The sequence below is a fragment of the Trachypithecus francoisi genome, unplaced genomic scaffold, assembly GCF_009764315.1.
Source record: "Trachypithecus francoisi isolate TF-2019V2 unplaced genomic scaffold, Tfra_2.0 Lachesis_group12, whole genome shotgun sequence".
Taxonomy (NCBI): Eukaryota; Metazoa; Chordata; class Mammalia; order Primates; family Cercopithecidae; genus Trachypithecus; species Trachypithecus francoisi.
The window spans coordinates 113665106-113671892 of NW_022681457.1; the positions used below are offsets into that span (position 1 = coordinate 113665106).

At 54.7% G+C, this 6787-nt stretch overlaps 1 long non-coding RNA gene across 1 annotated transcript; it reads left to right on the forward strand.

Moving 5' to 3' along the window:
• The first annotated feature begins 498 nt into the window (after nucleotides 1-498).
• LOC117093956 lies at nucleotides 499-3965 on the forward strand. The gene is made up of 3 exons (XR_004441306.1): nucleotides 499-626; nucleotides 2676-2768; nucleotides 3858-3965. It is a non-coding gene; the product is annotated as an uncharacterized LOC117093956 (long non-coding RNA).
• Nucleotides 3966-6787: the final 2822 nt, after the last annotated feature.

Below are 6787 nucleotides of genomic sequence, written 5' to 3' on the forward strand. Positions count from 1 at the left end.
AAGGAGTCCCCTGGGGAGCCCGGCACTGAGGCCAGTCCCCATGGGCATGTGGACGGGTGGGATTGCCCATGTGAGAGCAAGGCCTGCTGTGAAAATGTCCCCCTGAGTCTGGTCCTCGGGAGTCTCTGGGAAGCCCCCTCTGAGCACCCCAGGGCCCACTGGGCCCACAGTGCTGCTTTTCCAGGGCGCTGCCCAGCTGTTAGGTCTTAGGATTAAAAGGCTTGCGGCTCACACCAGTGCCAGTCTCCAGCCGGACTCCGGGCAGCCTGCTACTACAGGCAAGCTTTGGACTTCCCCACTCTGTCACATCCAAGCTGTGTGACCTTTGGCAAGTGACTTGACCTCTCTGGGTTTAAATGGGATGAAACCTCACAGGACTTGCTGTCTGGCCCCAGCAAATTCCTTGATCTCTTTGGGCCTGCTCTGCATCAGGAGAGTCAGCTGACTGACTCTAGGTTGCAGTTTGGACAGGGGTGTGAAGCGGTCAAAGAGGGGTGCCTGAGCCCTCAAGCAGATGGGTAACCCTGGGCATTGCTCCATGGGCCTCCCCAGTGCGTGCCTGCTGTGCCTGTGGGGCTGAGCCACAGCCTGTGGGACCAGTCTCTGGGTGGGGAACTTCTCAGCAGGTGAGTCATCACCCCCGGGGTGCAGCCAGTGACCCAGATGGGGCAAGATCATGACATATATTTATCTCTGTAATCGCCCAGTGCCTCCCCTTCCCCTTCCTCTTCCTGTCCTCATCCCCTCCTCCAGTCATTGGGTGGGCCAGAGTGACACTGTGACTACTCAGCCCCCAATCTCATCTATCCAAGACAAAGTCTATGGTTCTTCTAGGCCGCCTGTCTCTTCCTCTGTAAGTTTGACAAGAATAGTAACAGCCACCATTAATTGAGCCCTTAGCAATTACCAGCAGCTCTGCATACATTAAATTGAACCCCTCCATTTGCGGGGCGAAGCTGTTGCTATATTATTCCCATTTCACAGGTGATACAAGGAGGGTCAGAGGGGTTGCGTGGCTTGCCCAAGGTTCCAGAGCTGGGGGTGGCTGGCCCAGGGTTCTAACTGGGCTTCCCTGGTGCCAGGGCTCATGATCTTCCCATGATGCTTTGTGGAGTTTGTCTTCACGGCTCCCCTCCTAACTCCCTAGGGTTCCTCTCACCCCCCTAGCGCACCCTGCCCCAGGAGCTGCCACTTGGTTCCCATTACATTAACTTCTCCCGCGTCCCAGCCCATCAACTGCTGACATGATCACTTCATCCAGCCTGTGTAATGGGTTACCTCTCTCCAGGAACTTGCTAACTCCATTAGAGGAGTTAGAGATGCTTCTAGAGACACCGCCTGAATCCCAAGGAACAGAGACCAGTAGAAGGGAGAGTAGAGGGCAGGCCCCTCAACCTGCTCTAGGACAGAAGGTGGGAGAGGGTTCCTGGGGCCATGTCCCCTGGTAGCTGCCGCCCTCCCTCAAACAGGGTCTGAGCTGCAGGCTGGGAGGTGACTGAGGGGAAGGGGCGGCGCCGGGGTGGGGGGGCGCCCAGCTGGTGAGCGGTGATCCTTCCTTCCTTCCTTATCCGGCATCAGTGCATCATCGCTTTTCCAGGCTGAAGTTTCAGATCTCGTTTTCACTTTGGCCTTTGATCACGCCCGGAGTGGGTGGCAGGTGGGCCAAGGAGGTGTGGGGCTGTCAGGGGCATTGGGGAGAGTGAATTCCAAGGTGACACCCTCCCCGCTATGTACAAGTATCTGCTGCCTGGAGAAACGCTCCGAGGACAAGAGACCAGGGTGGCGGTGAGCGAGTGATCTAAGGATAGAGCCCCCACCCGGCATTGTCACTGTCTCACCCTTCGGGTCATTTCTTTTTCTGTTTTCCAAATGAAAATAGCTTTGTTGGGTTTCTCCCCTCTGAGGATTAACGTCACGTTTGTTTGTTGTATCACGTTCAGACAATACAGAGAAAAAGGTCCCCAAATCTTTTTTCCTCGACACCAACACCGGGGGAAGGGGTGACAGTGTCTGTGCATATATCTGCACAAAGATCTTTTTCCCTTATGACATACGGCATGCTGTGTGCCTCAAACTGTTCTGAAACCTGCCCTTCTCACTTCACAGTGTATGTTGAATGCTTGTCTGTGCTGGCGCATTAAAAGCTGCTTTCAGTGGAGACATAAGGGTCCCTGGGCCACACTTTATTTAACCAATTACTTCACTCTGGACATCGACACTGTTCCCGGTTTTTGACCCTCCCTGGCCAGGTGGTCCGAGGCTGCCCCTTTCCGGCTTTTCTCTCCTGGGCCCTCCTGCCAGGTTATCTCAGTACCTGATTCCTCGGTCTCTGGAATCATCTACGGAGGGGGTCTCAGCTCAGCTGGTCTGGGCGGGTGGGAGGGTTCAACACAGTGAGAAAAACATGGGTGTGAGTTCAAGGGAATTGGTTCCAAGTATAGCTTTGCCGTATACTAAGCAAGAGGACTTGAATGACTTTTTCTTTTTTTTAAGACAGGGTCTGGCTGTGTTGCCCAGGCTGGAGTGCAGTGACAGCACATGATGATGGCTCACTGCAGCCTCAGCCTCCCGGGCTCAAGCCATCCTCCCGCCCCAGCCTCCCAACTAGGTGGGACCACAGTTGCTTACCACCAATGCCTGGCTAATTTTGTGTTTGTTTGTTTTTGTTTTTATAGAAATGGGGTTTCACTATGTTGCCTAAGCTGATCTCGAGCCCCTGGGCTCAAGCAATCCTCCCTCCTTGGCCTCCCAAAGTGCTAGGATTACAGGTGAGAGCCACTGTGCATGGCTTGAATGACCTCTTATCTCCACAAACCTCGATTTTTCGATAGAGAAACAGGGACGATTAAAAAACAAAACAAAAAAACCTTTGCAGGGCTGCTGTGAAAACTCCTGAGTTTGCGGGTAGAGTGTGCTGAGTCCTGGGCTTGAGAAGACTTGCAGGGGTTAAGCACCACTGAGAGAAGGGAGTTTGTCCAGGAGAGGCAGGGGCAGCCTGGGCAATGAGGTGGGGGGCGCCCCGGCTGCCTCCATTCCTTCATCCTCACACCTGCCAATTTTCGCATTTAAAAAAATTACACACACACACGTTCATTGTGGGGAAATTAGAAAACACACCAAGGTTCTAAAGAGCAAACGTCGTTTTCTGGTGATTTGATCGCCGGGAATGAGCTCCTTTGAGCATTTCCTGGTCATGGATCTGAAGGCCAGAGGCTTCCCACTGCCCGAGGGCCTCGCCACAGAAACAGGAGGTCCCCACTGGTTCTGCTGTAAGCAGGATTTAGGGTAGATTTGGGAGGGACTGTCTCAGCTGGCAGTGTCAGCGTCCCTGGGTCTGGTGATGGAGGAAAATGGGAGAAGACTGAGCGCTTCAGGACCAGATGCTGGGAGAGTCTCTGGCTGGGGCCTCCGGAGGTGGCAGTCTCAGAGACACTGAAACGTACCTGTGGAAGACAAAGGCTATGAAGTGGGGTGGCAGGCACAAGTGGCCTTTTGGAGGGGACAGCTCTTGCAGAGGAGAGGGTCGGGGAGGGGAGAAGAAAGGGGGCAGGGAGGGACGGTTTACAGCCAGAAACCTGCGTCTGTCATGGGGGCTGCTGGGATGAAAGATGGCGGTGGGCTTGGAAAATGTGTGTGTCAGCAGCGGGCAGGCCCCGCCAACACTCGGAGCTGCCAGGCAGGGAGGCACTTTCAGGGCGAGTGGAGAAAGGACCGAGGAGCCAGGTCGAGCGATAAATTTCAGGCAGGGCCTACTCACACCCCAAGAACCCCGTCTCCTCCCGGCCCCGGGGACCCCGGTATTCCGGGAGCTTCCTCCACCCTTCTTCCCCATCCCCTCGCCATTGCCGTCTCCCCAGGAACGTCCTTCATCGGCCCGCAGGGTTCATGTCACCCCACGGAGCGCGGGCCCCGTGCCACTGTACACTTCGGAGAATCATTAGCAGAAATCATTAGCTAGAATCCAGCCTCCCCCATAAATCTCGCCTGCACCTGGTTCGTCTGTCCGTGCCTCATTTCCATCTCCCGAACTTTATGATTTGTCCCTCGTTTGATGAGCATCTCTCCCATCAATTGTGCGGTAAGTGCTTGCAGAGAAAGACCCCCCACACTGACCCCATCTCAGAGAGACGGGTGTGGGCTCCTGGCCCTGCGTGCTGGGTGGAGCCCCCCCTCCCCAGGCCCTCCTTGGCTCGTCCCTGAAAGGGCAGCTTAAAGACGCTGTGCCCGCCGCCTCCCTCCCTCGGGGACAGGAGACAGAGCTGGGCTCGGAGCGTGGCTGGGATCATGCGGGAAGGAGGGAGGTGGCAAGGGCCCATGGATGGCTGGGTGGCTTGGGTTTTCCATCACAGCCCCCAATGCCCTGTGTGACCTCAAGCATGTTACTTTCTCTCTCTCAGCCTCAATTTCCTGTACGTGGGGAAGACCTTTCCTGGTTATTGTGAGAGTTGAAGTCGTTCACTCATCCATTTGTCGACTCATTCATTTATTTGTGTTTTCACACATTCAAAAACCATTCAGGAAGTTCATCTACCCAGGAAGCATTCGCTGGACACTCTTAAGAACTATGGACCGGGCTGTTCTGGTGCAGACAGCAAAAGGCTTGCAAATGGTGGGACAGAAAGGAAACGTGCTGATTAAGAGCCAGGGTCTTCGTGCCTGGTAGAGATGTGGGTTTGGATCCTGGGTCTACCATGCACTAAATGTGTAACCTTGGGCAAGCCACCTGACCTCCCAGAGTCTCAGTTTCCTCATTTGTACAGGGAGGTGAAATGAGCAACTAACTGTAAGGACAGCAGCTCACATGTAGCACACGCGGCCGGGGACATGCACTGCCATTGCTGTCTCGTCACATTGGGGATTGGAACACGTGAATGAGAGTACTTAGGAAAATGTAGAGGAACAGGAACACTGGATGGAGGGTTTGTGCCCGGGGAGCGAATATTTTATTTTATTATTTTAACAAAATTTATTTAATTAATTTATTATTGGACTGGCGCAGTGGCTCAAGCCTGTAATCCTCTGTCTGTGTCTTGCTCTGTCACCCAGGCTGGAGTGCAATGGCACGATCTCGGTTCATGGCAACCTCCGCCTCCTGGGTTCAAGGGATTCTCCCATCTTAGCTTCCCTAGTAGCTGGGATTACAGGTGTGTGCCACCACGCTTGGCTAATTTTTGCAGTTTTAGTAGAGAAGGGTTTTCACCATGTTGGCAACACTGGTCTCGAACTTCTGGCCTCAAGTGCTCTGCCTGTCTCGGCCTCCCAAAATGCTGGGATTATGGGCGTGAGCCACTGCACCTGGCCGGGGAGGGAGTATTTTAAACCTTGCCTCATTGCCTAACAGGAGTGTTGAGGAATGTCAGGTGGACCCCAGGAGAGGGTCTGTGAGGACGTTAGGAGCAAAGCTTGGAGATATGGACCCTACAAAGGAGGGGTGTACCCCGGGGCCTGCCCTCAGGAAGCTGTGGGGCCCCAAAGAACTGCTGGGTCTCCAGGATGGGGCAAGGATGTCAAGTCAGGGAAATTGGGAAACCCAGCTGCCAGGCCCTTCTTGAGGCACATCTGCCCGTCTGGAAGGCTCCCTGGTTGTGACGTGTGCACCTCACGGTTTTAGGAAACAGAGTTCAGCCCTGTCTGCTCACAAGAGGGTGCTGGGAGGATCCAGGGCCTCTCTGAGTTCTCTCTGAGTCAGAGGTGGGGTGGGGACGTGGCTGGGGAGGGTCCTGCTATGAGTCCCATCAGTACCTGTGGCAGGCGTGGATTATCTGGAGAGGAAACCGTGGAAGGAAACTCCCGCCTTCAGCCTCCTGGACAGCAGGGGAGGGGCTCGGCCAGTACCGTGATCATGTGCCTGGCATTTGCAGGGGTGTCTTTAATTTCCACTGTGGGTGGCCAGCGAGCCTGGTAGTTGGGTAGGTAAGTCATGTGGCCGCAGGCAGGTTACTTAACTTTTCTGCGCCTCAGTTTCCTTCTTTTAAAAAAGAGATCGTGATCTCACAGATGTCTTACTGTTGTTCGGAGGATTAACTATAAACCTAGTATGGTGTCTGGCACACAGTAGGGCACTCTGTAAGTGAGGGTTATTGTCATCATCCCGAGAACTATGCTTGCTATGATATAGGCTTTTTTTCTTTATTATCTTCTTGCAAAATTACAAGGGGCAGGACTTTTATGTCCATTTTAAAGGTAGAGAAACTGAGGCCCCAAAGCTGCTCAGAACTCATCAAGGTTCCAAACAGCCGATAGGTGGTGAATTTGGGGATAGACCCCAGGCCTACCGGCTCCCATCTTGCCACCCTACCTGGCAGCAGACCAGGGGATGGAGTGTCTGCCCCCAATTTGTGAATTCCCAGTAGCTGAAAACAAAGAACTGGGATTCGGATTCGTCAACACACTCCCACGGGGTGACTCACCCGAGAACGAGAGCCGGGATCTGCCCCAGCACATTCCCACCCCCTGGCCTGGCAGCAGCAGCCCTGCTGACCTGAGCACCCAGGAACGGTCGGCGGGGGGGTGCCGAAGAGGAGGGTGCACTGGCAGTCGGGAAGGGTCTCACCACTGCCCACCTGACCAGACTGTGGCGCCTCAGGGCAGCTGCCTCCCCCAACTTGAGGGTCCCTGATGCTTAGAGGGCCAGGGCCCTGGGGAACACCCACAGTAGTGTCCTCAGCCTGGGGGCAGGAGAGTGGAGCTGGGGGTGGGAGTGGGGCGTGGGGCTGGGCGCCACAGGCTGGGAACAGCTTGCAGATTTTACAGGTCACATTATCTTTTATGGGCATCCTAAAAAGAA